Source organism: Euprymna scolopes, chromosome 27 (assembly GCF_053919585.1).
Source record: "Euprymna scolopes isolate OS-2025 chromosome 27, ASM5391958v1, whole genome shotgun sequence".
NCBI lineage: Eukaryota > Metazoa > Mollusca > Cephalopoda > Sepiida > Sepiolidae > Euprymna > Euprymna scolopes.
The window spans coordinates 50980502-51002605 of record NC_136508.1 but is presented as its reverse complement, the minus strand read 5'-3'; the positions used below and the strand labels follow the sequence as shown (position 1 = coordinate 51002605).

Below are 22104 nucleotides of genomic sequence, written 5' to 3'. Positions count from 1 at the left end.
AAATGAATGTCAACCATAATCATCTGATTCCTTTGAAATGAATGAACCATCATCATCATCATCATCATCATCATCATCATCATCATCATCATCAACAACAACAACAACAACAGCAACAGCAACAGCAACAAAAACAACAAGAACAATCATCATCATCAACAACAACAACAGCAACAACCATCATCATGATCATCATTATCATTGTCATCACCATCATCAACAACAACAACAACAACCATGATGATGATGATGGTGATCATCATCATCATCATCATCATCATCATCATCATCATCATCATCACCACCAAGAAACATGATTATGATCATCATCATCATCAACGACAACAGCAATCATCATCATCATCATCATCATCATCATCATCATCATCATCATCATCACCAAGACACATGATGATGATCATCATCATCAACAACAGCAGCAACAATCATCATCATCATCACCATCATCATCATCATTGTAACGCCCATTTTACAGCCTAGAATACGGCAGATGGCTTTAAAAAATTGACTTCCAAAGTAGACTATCTATGGATACGTCTTTATTTATCCCTAAATCCCTCCAATACATTTTTATCACTTCCTGTCATGTTTTGTCTGGTCTTTCTGTGTAAACTGGACCTGTATTCTCAACTCAATTACTTTAATTATAATGGCGGCGGACGATTAACAACCCCATTATTGTTTTATTCTCTTTATTGCCCGTCCTTTTTACTGCATTTATTTTTTCTCTGTTGCTATAAATTTGTAAATATGTCCTTCCGTAAGAAAAAAGGGTTTCTTGGCTTTTGGGCCAAGATCAAAGTGTAGCATCTGTTCTGATGCTGTACTTAACTTTTTCCTCATTTATGGATGTCTCAGTTAATGTAGGAAAAATCCTTCATGACTGATACATTTTTTATTTTTGTTACTAACCAGAGTGCCCCTTTTTGTGGAGCTGGTCCCCCCCACACACACATTAAAACCCGACCTTGTGTCTAACTCTGCCCTTGTGGGGAGGCAAGTAAACAAAACAAAAACAAAAAATATGTCCTTCCTTTTCCTTCTGTTTCTCTTTTTGGTCCCTCTACAAAAGGAGGGGGACCTGTTAATTCACCCTTGTCTGTTTGTCCGTTCGTCTGTCCGTACTTTTCTCAATAACTACGCCTTGGAATTTTTTTGAAGTTTTGCACAAACATTAAGCATGATATGAGTAAAAAAGGTAACAGAACGGATTTTCCAGGAAAACTCCGTTTGCCCCATTAGGGGTGCCTTTCAGGTTAAAATGGCTAAAATTGACACTTTTGTGCTTCTTAAAAAAAAAATGATGCCTTGGATTTTTATAAAATTTTATGAAAAGTTGTAACTAGCTGATTTCTATATCATTTTGTTTGCCTATACTTCGCGATAATTCTTTAGGGCTAATAAAAAGCACTCCATTTTTGGGACTATTTTACCATATTTGTCCAAAATTTTCTGTGTATGTCTATTTAGCAGTTTTGCATGATGGTAAACTCCAATTTAAATATGTTAAGGCCTTGGGGACTTTTGGGGCTAAATGGGGGAGGGGGTAAATGATGGACATAGTCATTTCTTTTTTGGCATGGTGCTGAACTCAAATTGAAATATGTTAAGGACTTGGGGGCTTTGTGGGGCTAGATGGGGGAGGGGGTAAATGATGAACTTAGTCATTTCTTTTTTTGTATGGTGCAAGACCTAAATTTAAATATGCTAACCACTGGGCCACTGTCACCTCCCTGATCATACTACTACTGCTGATGATGATTTATTGAGAAATGAAGCAAAAGATGAAAGTGTAAATTGAGTTATTTTTCTTGCACTGTTGCTTCGTGAGGGTAGGGAGAAAAAAGAAAAAAAAAATTATCACACGCAGCAGGACGACTGCAACAACTGTCAAGTCAACTGGATAATAAATGGAAACCAAACGATGTCGTGTACATGACTCGACAAGTCTCGAATAATTCCGCCCGCATGCTTTAGTACAGTCCCAAACAATTTCATCCACGTGACACGGCATGATCCTGAGCAACTCCATCGATTCGGCATGACACTATCCCGAACAACTCTATCGATTCAAACTGGAACATCTCTGTCAATCTGACACAACATGATCCCAAACTCCATTGATTCGAACCTGAACCCCTTTGTCGATTCAACACGACACTATCCCGAACAACTCCATCAATTCGAACCGAGACACCTCCACCGATTCAATACGACATAATCTTGAACAATTCTGTCATTTCAACATGGCACAATCTTGAACAACTCCGTCGATTCAAATCTGAACACCTACATCGATTCGACATGACCCGATACCAAACGACTCTGTTGAAACGACTCAACACGTGTTACCAGAGCAGTCTCGGCAGTTACTGGTAACAGCTTTTTATCGACCTTTTTTTTTTTTTTTTTTACACAGTGATCACCACTTATCAAGGCCCGGAAGCCACTCAGGGATAAGGGTTATTGCAAGTACATTACGTTAGTGTGGAGATTTGCTGAAGTGTTTACTTAAGGGGGCGGTTCATTAGGAATTTGTTAACATTGCACTTGAAGACATCCAGGTTGTAGTCCGGAGGGAAGCAGGCAGACGGAACAGAGTTCCACAGGCGTGCAGTTCTAAGAAAGAAGCTTTGTTCATGGAATCCGCGTTTTGATTTGGGCACAGATATAGAGTGGGGGAAATTTTTCACAGTGGATTCAGCTAGACGGTTGTTTTTCGTGAAAGATTGGCGAGGGGGGACCAGAGATTGGAGTTCAGACGAGCATCTGCCATGGAAATAACGATAAAACAAGGACCTTGGACGAACAGTTTTTGCTGTAGGTAGGCCAGACTAAAACACTGACAATCCTTGAGCACTTCCACGCATGCTCATCACATGCACAAAGAATATTGACAATTCAGAAAAATAAAATTTCACTAGTATCGTGCTACAGGTTGGTTTCTTTTTAAAAATTTTCTTCCTTTGAAGATTGTAACACTGGGTATGGAGCAGCCAAACCAGCTGCCAACATTGTCCTGCTTTTTATTGAAACCAACCGAGAGCTCTTTTTAGTATCCTCCCTGTTCCCTTAAGTGCAATTGTCTGGATCTCTTTTGCACTTGGTTGTCCAATGTCCAATGAAATGTCTCTTGCTTTGCCTGGTCAAATTTTGTTAATGGCCGAAACAAAACTGAGAGAATTAAATGTTTTGCTTAATTCTATTGATGACATCAAAGTTGGCAGTATAAGTATATTTTTAACAAAACAAGTTAATCTCAAGGTGACCTTTTTTTTTGTAGAAAACAAAAGAAATCCCAAACAAGTTGGAACGTGATATCTAATTAGAATAAACAAACAAAAATAAAATATTCAAGAAACAATTTGGATCAAACGTAGTTGGTGGCCAGAATTGTACGCAAGCAAAAACAAAAGATCAACAGAGAAAGATCGAGATTGTTCACACTCGTAAATCTATTGTTTGAATGTTAGATTAAAAAAAATATTGTGAAATATAAAGTTAGTCTAATGTTTCTGAATTTTTGAGATGAGGATTGGTTATTCGTATTATTTGGATTCATCGGACTACTGTTCTCATCTTGAGTGTGATTTTTACAGCGTTTCAGTCAATGTAACCTCCGACTTTTTTCAGGTATACCTTGTCAAGCTCGGGAATTTGGACACAATTTCGAACCCTTTTATTTATTTCACGGAGATAGCATGTCCTCGTTTTGTCAGCCATGACTGGATGGAGGTTTTAAGTAATTCGCAATTGTATTTTTTGGTTTGCCCACACTAAGAATTAAACCTTCAACCTTCAGGAGAATACCACTTTCACAATTTTTCAAGTACTCTAATCAATTCGCCATGGGTCCTTGTTAGACAGAAACATTCCCGAGTTCGACAAGATGCACCTGAGGAAGATCGGAGGTTAAGTCGACCGAAACGTTGTGAAAATGGCACTCAAGATGAGAGCAGTAGTCTGATAAATCCAAATAATATATCTGTTCTTAGAGAGAGAAATATCTATCTATCTATCTATCTATCTATCTATCTATCTATCTATTTATCTATCTCTATGCATATATTTATATATATATATTTATATATATATTATGTATATATTATGTATATATATATTATATATACATTATATATATATTATATACATTATATACGAGAGGGGCGTGCAATAAGTAATGCCCCTGACCCACTTCTAGTTGGCTGATCTAGCTGAAATTTTACATGTGCAATGATTTATATCTCTACGGGTTATGTGGCAAATTACAGCTCTGAACTAATTGTGGTTTCTTTTTTACAGGTGTTTGAACTGAGTTAGGTGTGAAATGGAGCCTGTTGAATGTCGAGCAGTGATCCGGTTTTTGTATTTGAAAGGACGCACACTACAGGAGATTTTTGATGAAATGAAAGAAACTTATGGTGATAATGCCCCATCATGTGACCTTGTAAAACGCTGGCATCGTGAATTAAAACATGGCCGGAAGTCTGCAGAAACAGCTCCCAGACCTGGTCGCCCCCCTTCTGCCATTGATGAGGCATCTGTCCGTCAAGTTGAGGCTGGAATTTTGGAAGATCGGCGCATTACTATTCGCCAAATAGCCCAAAATGTCAAGATTAGTACAGGGTCTGTGGAAACTATCATTCATGACCATTTGCATATGCATAAGGTGTCTGCAGATGGATTCCAAGAATGTGGCGAGTGCTCGAGGATGAATTTGGAGATGTGCCAAGAAGATGAGTCAAAGTTTTTCAAAAGACTGATTACACAGGATGAAACCTGGCTCCATCACTATGATCTAGAGACCAAAGCCCAGTCAATGCAGTGGAAGCACTTTGACTCACCACCTCCAAAGAAGGTAAGGGTGCAGCCCTCCGCTGGTAAGGTCATGCTCACAGTCTTCTGGGACCAGGACGGAGTAGTGATGACAGAGTTCCTGGCAAAGCGTACCATAATTACAGGAGCCTATTATGCTTCACTTTTGAGGAAATTAAGGGAAGCGATCAAAATCAAGAGGCAGGGCAATATCAGCAAAGGTACCCTTCTCCTGCAGGACAACGCTCCTGTCCACAACTCGCATGTTGCCAGATCAGAAGCATGAGCATGTGGTTATGAAATCCTACCCCATCCTCCCTACTCTCCTGACCTTGCACCCTCTGACTTTCACCTCTTCCCAGCCATGAAGTTGATTTTGAAAGGAAAGCGTTTCTCAGATGATGCAGCCTTGATTTCTGAAGTCACGTCGTGGTTGGAGGACCAACCTGGGGTATTCTACAAAAACGGTCTCCAGAGCTGCATCAAACGATGGGAGAAATGCATAACTCTGAGTGGTTCCTATGTAGAGAAAGACTAATAACCGTGCCAAGTTTCGTTGCTCTACTGCTATGGTAAGTAGGTCAGGGGCATTATTTATTGCACGCCCCTCGTATATGTACATAATATATATATATATATATATATATATATATATATATATATATATATATATATATATATAGGATCATCCAAAAGTAACTGCCTATTCTAAAAAAAACTATAATTTATTCAAATGCTGTAATATGTTTCTCAAACATTGAACGTTGAAGGGAGAATACGTGAAGTTACTAGTTTCATCCCACAACAGTTCTTGTGAAATCAGTTGATGCAGTTCATTGTCGACTCGAAACAACCTAATATCACGTTTGAGAAGGTTTATCATTGCACAAGCAGAATAGCCTATCTTATAAAATCGACTGTAGGTTCTTTTATAAAGCAGGGGCGTGTTCGCTATGAATATTTCATTTTAGAGCACAACTAAACCATGATACTTGACTTTTATACGTTTAACTATAATTCTAGTGATTATTTGAAAATCATTTCATAAAATCAACAGTAGGTTCTTTGATAAGACAGGCGCGCGTTCGAAATGAATCTTTCTGTTTAGAGCACGTTTGAACCATGATACTTGATTTTTGTATTTTAAACTTTAAGTGAAGTCATTATTTACAGATAATTTCATAAAATCAACAGATTCTCTACAGTACAATAAATCACATCCTTACATCATTTTTAGAGATTTATGCTGATGATGCTTCAATCTATGGTAGCACATCAAAGACCGTAAACGACCTAGTTCTCTCTGATTCTTTCTCTTCTGATCTTGAGCATATAGTACAATGGGGAAAGAGGTGACTGGTTACTTTTAATGCATCTAAAACCAAGCTTCTTTCTATCTCTACACCATCTATGCTATGGTTGGAATGAATGGCTCTCGTCTTGGGGAGGCTTCATGTTTTGACAAGCTTCTGGGCTTGATCATTACTCCTGACCTGAAATGGAACACGTATATCAAATCAATTGCCAAGGTCGCTGGAAAAATGGTGGGATCCTTCTACCGCTCCAGTATATATCTCACTCCTGATGCAATTCTCTACCTATATAAAAGCCAGGTACGGCCAATGATGGAGTACTGTTGCCACATCTGGACAGGAGCTGCTAGAAGCAGTTTATCCTGTCTTGACAGAGTTAATAGACTTCGTAGCTTAGTGGGGGATGCCCTTTTCTTTTCCTTGCAACCTCTTTCCCACAGAAGAGACGTTGTGCCTTTGTCTCTGCTTTATCGTTACTTTCATGGTAAGTGCTCAGCTGAGCTTCAATCTATAGTTCTCCTCTCATCAAACTTTCACGAAAAACACTCGTCTAGCTAAAACCACTATCAATAATTTCCCACACTTTTTATCTGTGCCTACACCTAAATGCAGATTCCATGAACAAAGCTTCTTTCTTAGAACTGCATGACTGTGGAACTCTCTTCTGATTGCCTGCTTTCCAGCTGACTACAATCTGATTGTCTTCAAGTCCAATGTAAACAAGTTCTTGATGAACCGTCAACCTAAGTAATCCAATTTACAAAATTCCCACTACTTATGTCTACTATGCTATAATCGCAATGATTAATGTATACCCATTAACCCTTATCCTCGAGTGGCCTCTGCACCTTGATAAGTGGTGATTCCTGTGTAAAAAAAAAAAGAAAAGAAAAAGACTACAAAGTAATATGGACTCTTTCAAGGAGATGCATGTGAAACTTCTTCCTTGTGAAATACAAGGAGGGGTTCCTAACTAGAGCATTTGGTTGGCCTTTTATTCCCCTATAATTTTACCTGTTCGTATTTGACTTTTAATTGAAATATTCTAGTGTTCACGTCAATTTAAAAAAATAGTTTGAAATTGAGGAGGCAAAAAGAAAGTCCGCAGCAACAAATTCGCTTAAAACCAGCTTAAATTATCGCCCCTAAATCAGTTTGAAATTTCCATGAACAGGCAACAAAGCATCTCTAATCATAATTGTTGTTGTTCCATAACATTTAGTCCATCTGCCACTACTTAGTGATTGTCAGGAGCTCGTTAATCTCCACCTTTCTAATTTATCCAATCAAGAAATCGGCCGCAGATTGAAATGTGATTAGTAAACGGTACAAAAGACTGTGCAAAAGCACCAGAACACCGGCAGTGTTTTGTGATGCCCCTAAATTTCGTCATACTAGAGTTACTTCTAACATGGATGACAATACTATTAAGATCCGCAACCTAAAAAACAGATTTGAAAGGGCTCCCCAAATCCAACAACAGTGGAATCTTGTTAAAAAGTGCTCTCTTTCTACTGCCAAGAACAGATTAAAGGAATTTAATTTGCAAGGATATGTTGCAAGACGCAAGCCAATGATTTCTAGAAAGAACAGAAAGTGCCGTCTGGACTTCGTCAGATGTAATGAAGGTCATGACTCTTCATATTGGTCAAAAGTGCTTTTTAGCGATGAAAGCAAGTTCAATAGGCTAGGCAGTGATGGTAGGCAGTACGTCCGTTGGAGGAAAGATGAAGAATTTAATTGTAGTGGTCAGTTTCAAGGCTGCAAGGTGGTGGAGGTTCAGTTTTGGTGTGGGGCATTATTAGTTCCAATGGTCCGGGGCCTATAGTTCGCTTGCAAGGTCGAATTAATTCGACCAAGTATATTAATATGTTGACTGAGCATTTTCTACCCTACTTTGGTTGGAATTTGGATGATAATCCCATCTTTATGCAGCATGATGCTCCCATTCACGCAGCTAGCAATGTCAAGAGGTTCCTGGAAGAGCATGATATTTCGTGTTCGATTGGCCTGCACAATCTCCAGACCTCAATCCTATTGAAAACGTATGGCATTACATCAAGCAACAGCTATGCAATGATAAATTTTCAAATTTGGAAGAACTTTCGACAAAAATTAAACAAAAGTGGGATGCCCTTTCCCCGGAGTATTGCTGCAATCTAATTCACGGTATTCCCAAAAGATTGCAGGCTATCAAATTGCAGAAGGGCTATGCTACTAAATATTAACTAGTTCATTGTGTTTCTGTTGTATTTGTGTTGCAATAATGTCCTAAAGTTACATTTAAATAACAATTTTCCATTGTATGGACTTTCTTTTTGCCTCCTCAATTTCAAACTATTTTTTTAAATTGACGTGAACACTAGAATATTTCAATTAAAAGTCATATATGAACAGGTAAAATTATAGAGGAATAAAGGGCCAATCAAATGAGGAATAGTTTGTTTAAACAGTTACATTAAATTTAGCTTAAATTTGCAGTTTTTGAAAAAAATTACAAGTGCGGACTTTCTTTTTGCCGCCTGTGTATATCCATCTCATCAATCATTTCTGATCCTCTCATAACGTTCTTGATTTTTTAACTGACAATAATTCTATCTCATTAACCCATATCCTCAAGTTGCTAATGGCCTTGGTAAATGGTTATATTTTAGTTAAAAAAAAGGGTATACTTAATGTATTTCGATGGTCAGAGTAATTTAAAAAGAAACCATTAATTACTCATGAACTTGTTTACAGGCTGTATATATATATATGTTTTGAGAAAAATAGAAAAACCGAATGAAATTATTAAAATAATCAACGTTTCGTCCTTATTTCATAGGACATCTTCAGGATATTGAAGTAAAAATGCAAGAAAAGAAAAAGTCATGGATCGTACGAAAAAGAGAACAGTTTTTGAATCCTACCCATGTCGGGAAGGACAAACATATGTGTGCATATGGGAAGGTTGGGTTGTTCGATGTCTATATATACACTTTTAAAAATGCGTTAAAATAAATATGTACATTTTTTTTTTCTTCCTGTAAACTTATTCATTTTGTTGAAATATTTAAGGAAAAACGGGTTGTCCTATGAAATAAGGACGAAACGTTGATTATTTTAATAATTTCATTCGGTTTTTCTATTTTTCTCAAAACATAACGTCAACCACTGCTGGTATTTTTACATTTCTTATTCATATATATATATATATATATATATATATATATATATATATATATATATATATATATATATATATATATATATATACGGCATAATCACATTGACACACCTTTTTTATTATTTTTTTTTATTCCCCCCCCCAAACAAAGCATAGTGCCATTTTGATGTAGGGGGCTACTATCTAGGACATAAATTGCAGGAATACTATGTAGGGAGTTGAGCAGCAAGATGTCTGTTTACTCTGCACTTGAACTTCTGCATGTCAGTTCAGTCGGGGAGCAGGAACCCAGAAAGGAATTCCAAAGTTTAGCAGTTCTGGGGAAGAAGCTATTAGAGTAGAACGCTTTCTGGCATTTGGGGATCTCTACTGTATGGGGGTGGGATTTTGCTGCTTGTAAGATTTGTCGGAGCTACTTACATCGAGGGGGGTCTTTTCCTTACATAGTCCCCTAGAAACATGGCCCCAAATAGTAGCGCTTACGTCCAAGCAGCAATATGCTTTGTTTGGGATGAACTATAGTAAAAAAATAAAATAAAATAAAAAATAAAAAAATAAAATAAAATAATAAAAAAAAACCCCGAAAAACTATATTACTGGATTACTAATCCTATATTTGAAAAAAAATATATATATAAACGCAAAACTAATACAGAAATAAGCAAAGAAAATAAAAAGGAATTATATAGCAACTTATAAAAAAAAGAGTCAAATCGCCCTACCTTTAAAAACTGACTTCTAAAAGTATATATTAAAAAAAAAAAAAAAAATCAGAAAGAAAAAATGTCAACTGTGGGCGTCAAATTTAAACATTTTTTTTTCTTTTAATCAAGATCAAAAGCTGAATTCGACCCAAGACTTCTTGATAGGGTCAAAGGTTGGAAAGGGTGAGGAACATGACGCCTGTCAGCCAAAGAATTTATCAGGGTATATACCTGATAATATCAGCACATTTTCAATTTTCTTTCTTTTTTTTTGCACCAAGCAAAGAGTATTGCAACTTTCAATGTAAGGGGCTACTATTTGGGATTGTATCTAATAGGGAACTGTTAGGAGTTGAACAGAGAGGTGTTTGTTTACATTACATTTAAACTTCTGCAATTTAGTACAGTTAGGGAAGCAGGAAACAGGGAGGGAATTCCAAAGTCTAGCAATCCGAGGGGGAAAAAATAAAACTATTTGAGTAGAAGACTTTCCAGCATCAAGGGATCTCAACAGTGATGTGTGGGATTTTGCTGCTTTTCGGGTTAATCGAGGGGACACAAGTGCTATGAGTTCATCAGAGCATATTTTTTTTTTTTTTTTTTTTACGATTTCACCCCAAACAAAGCACAGTGCCATTTTGATGTAGGGGGTAACTACCAGGGTCATAAGTTGCAAGAATACTATGTAGGAAGTTGATCAGCAAAATGTCTATTCACATTACACTTGAACTTCTGCATGTCAGTACAGTTGGGGAAGCAAGAACTCGGAAGAGAATTCCAGAGTCTTGCAGCTCTAGAGAAGAAATTATTAGAGTAGAAGGCTTTCTTACACCTAGGGATCCTTACTGTGTAGGGATGGGATTTTGCTGTTTGTTGGGTTTGTCGGGAGTATTTATGTCAAGGGAGTACAAGGGCTTGTAGTTCGCCGGAGCATCCACCATTAAAATACTTGTAGAACAGGCAGAGGGATGCAATATTTCATTAAAATATTTGTAAAACAAGCATAGAGATACAACACTGCAGTGATGGGACAAAGACTGGAGCTTGGCCGATAGTGTGGGACGTATTGGATTGGAAACTCTTTTATGAACCCTGTCTATGAGTGAGAGACTTGTGGTAGATGCACCAGCCAAGATGGCGCAACAATGCTCCATGCATTGGTGAATTGTGGCTTTGTAAAGATATATATACGATGTTCTTTGGTGTGAATAATTTTCTAGCATGGTAGAGGGAGCCCACTTTCTTTGCAGCACAAGTTGCCTGACACATATTTTGTATGACTATTTTATTTCTAATTCCAACCCATTTTTATCACCGTTGCTTTCAATCAACTGTGCAAATCGCTTTCCATTCTCGCAACAGCTGTTTACCATTGTTTTAAACTGATACCGATCACTGGTTTTTTGAGTGACAAAAAGGCATTTTTAGGATTTCAGTTACTCTCCGTGCCTTTCAATTTGAGGTCTGGATCTCAGAGTTTTTACCCTTTCAGACGCTCAACGATCACTTTCTGTGATGTTGACCAATGTTGATGCCATTCGTTTTTGTTTTTTTGTTTTTTTGACGGAGGAAGGGAGTAAAAGCTCAAGTTATAATACTTATCTTTTTATTTATTTATTTATTGTGTTCACCCTCTACGGGATATATTGCCACTGAAAAATAAGAGGATACTGTAATTTTCATTTTACTTTTATTTATTTTTTTAATAATCTTTGCCCCCCCCCACCTCCCAAACAAAGCATATTGTCACTGAAGCGTAAGGGTGATAGGAACCTGCTTCATAAGTGAGACAATCAAGGTGTGTGGGGGGGGAGATAAACAACAAGATATTTGTTTACATTATATTTAAATTTTGCAGTTTTGTACTGTCAGGGAAACAGGGAGCAGAAGGAAGAAAACTTAAAAGGGAAGTTGTTCCCCCCACCCTCAAAAAAAAAAAAAGAAAGAAAGAAAGAAGCTTCTAGAGCAGAAAATCTTCTAACACCTAGGTAGCTCTACAAAAGAGAGGTAACACTTAGCATGGGTGAGTCATGGGGTTAGGGTTAGGCATATTTTTTTTTTTAGGGATACAAAAGCTTATCGATGTGCATCACGTCAAAGTACTTATATAAAAAAATGTATTGGTATGCAATTTTGTGCTGATGCGACAGAGACTGGAATTTGGCAGACAGTGCGATACCTATTAGGTCATATATTCTTTTCTGCACCCTGTTCAAACGGGAGAGACTAGTGGCGGATGCACCAATGAATAAACCTAGTAATAAATATTTTCATAAGATTAAATTTACAAACAAGAAAATAAAACATCTGACTCAGAGAAATGAAATTTACTCGTCATCCGTGCGTGTTTGTGTGAATTTCATAAACTGGTTTCACAGACAATTAAAACCGAATATGTATATCTACCAACGCATGGGGTACTTAAAAAATATTGTTTGTTTTTCTTTAAGTTAATGTTGTCAATCAAATTTTTTTTTCAATGAAAAATATATTATTTCTGTTATTACGACGATAATTAGATAAAAAATTAATTGAAAAATAGAAGCAATATTTTTCTTTTGTTGTTACAAAGAAAATACAATGAACAATTATTTGCCAATTTTTACGAAAATTAAAATTCAAGTCAAGAAAAAAAATCACTCATTGTAAGGTAAGTTTCATGAATAAACAATTATTTTTTGAATAACTGATAAACAAAAAAAATTGTTTTGATTTTTTTATATGATGTTTTAATGTTTTCTTTTCTTTTTTTTAAAATCAAGATAAATATTTAGTTTTTGTTTTTCTAATAAACCAATAATAGCAAACTAGCGGGACTTGTGGAAATTCCACAGAGGACTCATTCATATGTAATATTTTGATGTTGGCATTCTGTAGATGTTCAGTGTAAATGGAGACTTTCTGATATCATTGTTGCTTTTTTGTTAAAACAGCAAAAGTATTTATCTAAACTAGCACAAACGCCCAGCAAAGTCCGGTCGTAAAGTACGCTTAAATATGATATTTTAATTCTTGCAGATTTCGTATATTATTATAGAGTTAATGCTCTATCGATTTTTATATATCATAAAGTTGCGATTTCAAAAATAAAAAAATATATCCATATGACTTGGGTGCATTAGCTTGAATCGAAACCGAAATCAAAACATGAAATATATATATATATATATATATATATATATATATATATATATATATATATATAGTAATTTATAAAATATATATATAACTTGAGTTCCTTCAGCCATAATCGAAACCGAAACCCAAACTTATGAAGAGCTCTTGATAAAATTATTTATATAAAAAAATCGATTACTGAAGTGCCATCAGTTATAATCGAAACCGAAACCAAAACTTATGAAGAATTCTTGATAAAATTATTTATGACAAGAAATGAAATAGGGGTGCAGATTGCTGAAACAATCTTTTACTTGGTGCTTGTATCACTAAGTGAAAGATTCTTATGGAGTATTGAGATAACCTGCCCCATTAGAAGTTCATAACAATTAAACAACCCGGATGTAAGCGCGACACAGAAAATAACACTCACGCTATCGTATTAATATATAGATAAATATTTTCTTAAATGATTTTAACTGCTGTGATTTCATTGATTCAGCTTTTTCGGTAGTTTATATCTTGGAAAATTCCGATGATAGTACAGCTCTTATTCTGAATAAGTAGCGAGTTAAAATAATAATGAAAATCGAAAAAAGCAATGTTATCTACATGTCGAAATTAGTGACACACGACTACATAATTACATAAAACAATTTACTTTAACGATCCAGTGATCCGCTATTATCATTAAGAAATATAACTTAAACAAGGGAAGTAACTCATAGTTTGGAATGTGCTTATAATTTAAGTATAACGTGCAATTTTTGCAGAAAACATTTTCGTAAATAATTAATTTTCTACTTTATCATTTTTCGTAATTTTTGAATATGTTAGTAATTTCGACATGGCAATTAAGTAGATAACATTGCTTTCAGTTTAAATTCAGTTTTTCGATTATTTTTCTGAAAAGCACCCTGAATTGTCTAACAATCAAAATTCTTTTTTTTTTTTTTTTTACTCAAGAGTCACCATCTATCAAGGCCCGGAGGCCATTCGAGGATAAGGGTTAATATGCGTACAGTGGTCAAGAGGAACATGTCAGTCATCGTTAATAGTGGAAATTCGATAAATTTGATTACTTAAGGGGATGGCTTATAAAGAATTTATTCATGTTGGACTTGAAGACAACCATATTGTAGCCAGTTGGAAAGCAGGAAAACGGAACAGAGTTCCACAGGCGTGCAGTTCTAAGATAGAAGCTTTGTTCATGGAATCTACGTTTAGGATTAAGCACAGGTAAAGAGTGTGGGAAATTATTGATAGTGGTTTCAGATAGACGAGTGTTTTTCGTGAAAGTCAGGCCAGGGGGCGGGGACCATAGATTGAGGCTCAGATGAGCACTTACCATGAAAATAACGATAAAGCAGAGACAGGCTCGCACTAGGCTACAAAGTCTATTTTGAACTCTGTCAAGGCAGGATAAGCTGCTTCTAGCAGCTTATCCTGCCGAGATGTGGCAACAGTACTCCATATTTCAGACTAGTGTGGGATGCATGGCCTTGCCTGGTCGTAAAATATGCTTACGTATATTTTAATTTATGCAGATTTCGTATTTATTATTACAAAGCCAAGTCTTTATTGAATATTATATTGTACCTAATATATAGTAGTTATTTCAACAGATTTTTAAAAAATGACTTGTGTGCTATCAGCTAGAATTGAAATCAAAACATTTAAGCAATTGACAGATGGATGAGGAAGATTTAAAATTGAACCGCTTCAAGCTATGAATGAATCTGCGTATGTGCAAAAGTAATAGAAATATGTCAGCAAGTTGAAATGAACATTTTGCATTTCAACTTGCTAATTTCTGTAGGTATTATTCATCCATCCAAACAAAGATTTTACTCATTATAAAACATCCTTTGTGTATGATTACTATTTCCTGTTAATTTCAGCGTTATGTGACCAGTAGTTTATGAGTTTATCGGTTAAATATTTTCAACACACACACGTATATACATGTACTCTTTTATTCATATGGATAAGTATAAACTAAAAATTAAAATGACTATGCTACAGGGTGGAACGATAAATTTGTTGCTCTAAAGAAAACAACACTAGAGCTTTATTTTAAATCTTTTATTGAAAAAATCAATTCAGGTAACTTGATTATGTAGTAGAGACGACATCTATTCAATGCAGTCTCAATCACCGCCTCGCTATGGGTCCGGAACTGAGAGCATGTCTTTTCCACAATCGCTGCCGAGAGCTCGACGAATACTCGGCGGATGGCGGCGATTAGACCGGCTTTGGTATTGTGGGAGGTTATGCTGGTGATATTCTCGATGTATGACTAAACAAAGTAGTCCAACAGGTTCAGGTCTTGGGAGGAGGGGGCCAGTGAGAGTATGGTACTATTACCATACATTAACAGGGGTACTAATTAGAGGTCACTATTTCGGTAGGCTCCCACTTCGGGGCGCCTCCGATAATAGGGAGAATTGGAGCGCTGAAATAGAAAGAAATACTGGTAAAAGAAGACATTGTCTTCTTATAAAAATGAGGACGTGTAACGCGACTTTGTTATGAATTCATGAGGTTTTATATATCCAATATATATGTGTGTTTTCCCGAAACTCGGTTTACAAAGAAAGACAGTGCATTTTGTAAAGTCTGTATTAATGTTCAATGCTCCTCTTGGCTACCTACCGGGAGCTGAGGAGTGAGGCGTGTGTTCTGTCTCTAGTCGCCGCGGAAGTAAGGACGTTTCCTTCACTCGAATGTCCCACGTAAACCGTTCTCGCTTTTCATTGGCTGGAACCTCTGATGACGTATAAGAAGAAAGGAAGGAAAAGAGAAAAGAGTAAGAAGAAAGAGAGAACTAAGGTGAGAATACAGCCTAGTCTCGTAGTAGTAGCAGCTCGCTACAAGAGAAGGGTACAAAATAATAGCACTCCTTCTCTACCCAAGCCTGGATCTCTGTGAACTTGTGGGCGGCCACCTGATTGCACCAGGGATTCACCACACTCTTCAGCATATCCAGGTGCACTTTGATGTTGACTTTCAAGCCAACTTTGAAAATGTGAGGTGGCATGATGTGGCCCTCACTCGAAACCACACCAAAGACCATAACCGTGGCCGGAAACTTCATTGAGCTGTGCCCTCACGCGTTGAACCATCCTGATTTGCATTTTGAGGGTGCTGGCAATGGTCCTGTTGTCATAACTTGGATCAGTAGAGAGCATGAGTTGTACAGTGGCACATCTCCGATCTCGCTCGTTGAACATTGTGTCACTTCCAGAAATGATAGACGGTTCCTATCACTCTTCGAATTTGTACGCGACTGACCAGCTAGTAGATGGTCTGCAACAAAAGAAGAAAACTGGTTTTCATCAAACGGAAATGGAATGATGTCGTCTTTTCTAGGGCGACAATTTTATCGTTCCATCCTGTATATCCTGGGGCAAACCAAGATAAGTGTAGCTCGTGACACATTTTTTTTATTATTATTATCACACCTTTCAAGTTATGCTTCAGCGATTTAAATAAAGAGCATTACTATTTGGTTTGACCCCATTAAGTTTCCCCGCAACAGGATAACACTTGACTCTTTATGTAATTGAAATTCATGACACATGGTTGAAATATGAAAACAAAAATGTCTTACGTTTCTTAATTTTTCAGATGACTATTTGTTTTTCATATTATTTGGATTCATCGGACTGTTGTTCTCATCTTGAGTGTAATTTTCACAACGTTTCGGTCGATGTAACCTCCGACCTTTTTCAGGTGTATCTTGTTGCACTTGAGAATCTTTCTGATGAACTTGGGAACTTAAACGGAATTTTGAACGGAATCCTTTATTTACTTAATATATAATGTATATATAACATATATATATATTATATATAATATATATAATATACAAATATATATATATATATATATATATATATATATATATATATATAGATAGATAGATAGATAGATAGATATATTTCTCTCTCTCTAAGAACAGATTTAGATGACGCCTGACTAGCCACTAACAAGGCTAACTTTCGTATTATTTGGATTACTCAGACTACTGTTCTCATCTTGAGTATCATTTTCACAACGTTTCGGTCGATGTAACCTCCGATCCTCTTCAGGTGTATCTTGTTGAACTGGGGAATCTTTCTGGTGAACTTGGGAACTTGGACGTAATTTTGAACGGAATCCTTTATTTACTACACGGGAGCCCCATTCTCTCGTTCCATCAGCCATGACCCATGGCGCAGTGGTTAGAGTACTTGGAAAAATCAATTGTAAAAGTGATATTCTCCTGAAGGTTGAAGGTTCAATTCTCAGTGTGGGCGACCAAAAAATGTAATTACGCATTACATAGGACCTCTATCCAACATGGCTGACGGAATAAGAGAATGCTATCCCTGTGAAGTAAATAACAGGTTCTATTCGAAATTTTGTCCAAATTCAAGTACCAGGGAGTGGTACAGGAAGTATTGGGGACTTATCTGCTCCTGGTACATGAAATACGGGGAATTATCTGCCCCTTAGGATTATATATGAAGAGGTGGAAGCAGCCATGTTGGTTTTTGTAGTGGAACTCAGCAATGAACTATAGAACACTGTCTTCTATACTTTGCATTCTACAGAAAGGGACCCTCTGGGTTGAAACAAAAATAAAAATTGTTTTATAAAGATTTGTCCTTTACTGATTGAGGACAAAAAGATAAAGTATAGTATCAGAACAGATACTACACACTTTACATTTTTTTTTTTTTTTGGAAATAGAAAAAAAGTCACATTTACCACAAATTGGACATAAGGCAATTCAAAAGTGTGTATGTGTTGGGGGAGGAGGGATGGACGTTGTTGGTCATCCTTGATCACAAATAATAACAAATCCTTCTCTCAGACGCCATAATACTGCATTCACACTAGGGACCGTCCGACTAAGTAAAAATTTTACAAGGAATTCAATGGTGGTATTAATTAGTTTTGAATTGGAATGTGTTATAATAATACTGTGGGGTCTGCGTTCGCACAAGAAACCTATAAACACCAAAGACCCAATTTTACTTTGTTGTTTATTTTGTCACCAAATTAATTTGAAATTTCATTGTCCATCCTAGCCAAAAGGCAAGAAAAGAGGTAGTTGCTATTCAGTTACTTGAAACATAATGGGGCCAAACCAAATATTAATGCATTTCAACTAAATCACCAAATCAGAACGATGGGATAATAAAATACAGAAAAGATGAAAGAAAAAGGGAATAGTAGATGAATGGGCGGAGAGAGGGAGAAAGAGATTGGAAGGAAGAGAAAAGAAAAATGTTTGATAGGGCAGGGTATTTATTTTAGAAGGGGCAGGCAATAGGCATGGATGGTTGAGAGATGCAAGGTACATTGGTGGCAATTTTGTTCTGTTATTCTCTCTCTCTCTCTCTCTCTCTCTCTCTCTCTATATATATATATATATATATAAAACTACTAGCATGGAGGGGGCACCTGGCTTTGCCCGGTCGTAAAATATGCTTAAATATAATATTTTACTTTTGTCCAGCTTTCATATATATTGTTATAGAGTCGTTATCTCAAAAGTAAAAAAAAAAAAATGTATTTGGGTCCCATCAGCTAGAATGGAAACTAAAAGCAAAACTGTATCATTCAAAGCTGTTGACGTTACCACCACTGTACCAACGTGACACATAAATGAACAGATTAAAAATTAAAAATAAACTAAGATGAATGTACAAAATGCTTTTTTTTTTTTTTCAATTTTGACCGTTTTTGACACCTTAGAAATTATTTTAACCGGCTAAAGACCCATAAAAAGAACGGTCCGTAAAAATCCAATAATTTGAGACCCTAGCACCGCTCTGCGAGTTTTAGTTTCAGAAGAAATAGAGTTTGAAAATATGGAAACAGACAGACAGACAGACATATAGCCTCTTATATATTAGATTACAATACCTGCCCCAGGACTGATATGAGCAATAAATATAGTATTAGTTTTAAATTTTAATGTTTTCTCTTTCTTTAAGGGAGGGGAGGGGCGATATGATACGTTTCATCTACCACATCTTATGGCTTGTCGGTGGGGCATTAGAATATGCCAACTGCCCCCCTGCAGAGGGTAAAAGTCCCTCAATGGGGGTCCTGGATATGACCTTAAACTATATCCAGTGGTGAGGCCCCAGCTTGTGGGCTTTGGGGAGTGTGGAGCAACCCTTTGTGTGGTAGTACCTGTTAGGGTCCCAACTATGGGTTAAATAGAAACCGATGTGAAAACAACAAATATATTCTATTAAAAAAATTTTTTCTTCAAAATCTTTGGATTCGGCATTAAATAACCCGAAAAGGGTTGATATGCCGTAAAACAAAAACAACCAACCAACCAACCATATCTTATAAATATATTTATCTGTTCATAAATGTTTAATTGAGAGTATAAAGTGGTCTTTTGGGTTTACTTTCGTCAGCCTCTTAAATCTTGTTTCTCTTATTTTGTCCTCACATTCCATGAGTGATGCATCTGATAAAGGAGAAAGAATTGCTGCTTTCTGGTTTAGACTCTACCCATATAATATTTATCGTTGTTAGTTTTTGACCTTGAAGTAGTATTTTAGTTTTTTTAACTCTTAATATTAAGTGGTTGTTTGGAGCAATTTCTATATAAAAAAACATATATTAAAGCATACTATTCTTGATATGTAGACCCAGCCTTACATATCGTGACTTGGATTTAATCTTCACCTTTGTCAGTGAAACAAAGGCTCTCATTGGCCAACCAATCGTAAGAGAGCAAAAATATGTGAAAGAAATTACGATTGGATAGTGAATCATAAAATTCCTTTCAGGGGAAAGTTTTCAGTAAAGAGTAGTTAGTCAATCTGAGCGACAGACAGACAGACTGAAAAAAAAAAGACTGAAGTCGATGATCAATCAAAAAACTGGAACAGAAAAAAACTAAGAAAAATTATTTCCCAAATTCGACCTCCTTTAATCGATAAAAGCATAAAGTAAATTTCCATTTCCTCCACCTAAAAGTTAGTACTAGTCAAAATCCTCAACTTGTCTCCTCGATAAGAGAAAAAAAACATTTTCATTTTTATTATTGTCATGCAGATACTTTCCAATAACTTGAAGAGAACTTGAATGCCTACTGGAGAAAACTTGAATGCCTACTAGACACTATCCTCGAGTGTCTAAAGGCCTCTCTGTACAGAGGTTTGTCAGAACAACCTGGCATGAGGATACTTTTCCCTGGAAGTAAACCCTGACCAAATATTCAAAATCACATAGTATTTGCAAGACAGTCCAAATTAGATCTGCTCACTATGTCTAACCTACATTAGCCTTTACAAGGAATGGTGCACTTTCTCCAAGTGATCTTACCTCAAGTAATAGCACGAAGCTGGATACTCCACCAGAATAGATAAATTCTAGTCCTGAAATCCAGTAAGACCAAGAGACCAAAACAAAAGATATACTACAACATATGAAAATAATTAATTGGGAGAGGAAAATTGTTCTTGATTTCTTTACTAACTCAATGTTTGAGAGATAAAGAACTTTAATGGAACATTCGAATATCTATGTATTTCATACAGATTTCAAGTATTAGCTCCAGGTAGGGGGCCGCTTGGTCTCTGAGAACTTAATCTAAAGGAAATAAATCTGTGTCATAATTATTATTCACAATGAGCTTCTCTTTTATTTGCGGTTGTTAACAAAACCAACCACTTACTCAAGTTTCTGACTAAGTAAAAATTTTACAAGGAATCCAATGGTGGTATTAGTTTTGAATTGGGATGTTTTATAATAATACTGTGGGGTCTGCGTTCGCACAAGAAGCCCATAAACACCAAAGACACAAATTTGCTTTGTTGTTCATTTATGTTTTAGTTAATATTTGAAAATTATAGAAGAAAAAAAACATGAATTAAAATGGTAATAGGATGTCATATTGGGACCCTACACCAGTAAGTAGAGATTATGTTAGCTAGTATGAAATTAGGTACATGTCAGACAACCTAACGAGAAACGGAAATAGACCCAGTGCACCTACCATGATAAATTGATTATTTGTTAAAACATCTGAACAAAATAAACTATTTTTTGTTATATGTTGGGACCCTACGCCAGTAAATAGAGATTATGTAAACTTGTATGAATTTTGTTGAGGGTTACATAAAGAACATATCAGTATAACACGGCATCAAATGGAAATAGACCCACCTGCAAGTAGCATGATTGAGGTAGGGGTTTAGACAAGACATGTTAGAAATTCATGAGTTGTATGATATTATTTAGAAATGATGTCACGTGTTCAGAGGGCAGAACAGAGTTTCTAATTGGTCACAGTTGGAAAGCGAGAAAGGCAACATATGCCTGAAAATATAGAGAGAATCTAAGTGTATATTGCCTCCAGACTCTGCCTATGCCTCGACCATCTTAGAACTAAGTAAAAAAAAAAACCCAAAACAAACAAAAAATAAGCTACAAAGTAATCAGAATTAGATTGGTCTCTCCTCTCATGAACAAACATTTTTTAAATAAAATCTTTGAAAGCAAACAAGTTTTTATTGTGTTCCATGCATAAGTAGATTTGTCTTGAATTAATCAGAAGGTTAGTGATCACAAGGGGGCACGGCCCACACACGGAAAAACGACAATAAAAAGAATGTAGGACCAGCAATTGTGTAGATGTGTATAAAATATTTTGTTTTGTTTATTGTCTCTTGATTGCTCACTGGCGGTAACGCACATGTGTACCCTACAAGCATTTGTTAGAAACGACATGTACTAATATCTATGTATCGCATCTAGACATCAAGTGTTACATATTGTGGCCATACCATCAAAGTATCCTTTTCTGCACACATCTCCCTATACTGTTCAAATTTAATTTTTCTCTAAGATTTCCAACTCGTATTAAACATCAATTATCTCTCTCCATGCAACACATGTCCTCAATCCTCAATGACCAGGTTTCTGTTTCATACATCATCAGACAGCG

At 36.2% G+C, this 22104-nt stretch overlaps 1 pseudogene; it reads left to right on the top strand.

Annotated features, from left to right (window-relative positions):
* Positions 1–791: 791 nt before the first annotated feature.
* Positions 792–947, top strand: LOC145249212 (U2 spliceosomal RNA; annotated as a pseudogene).
* Positions 948–22104: the final 21157 nt, after the last annotated feature.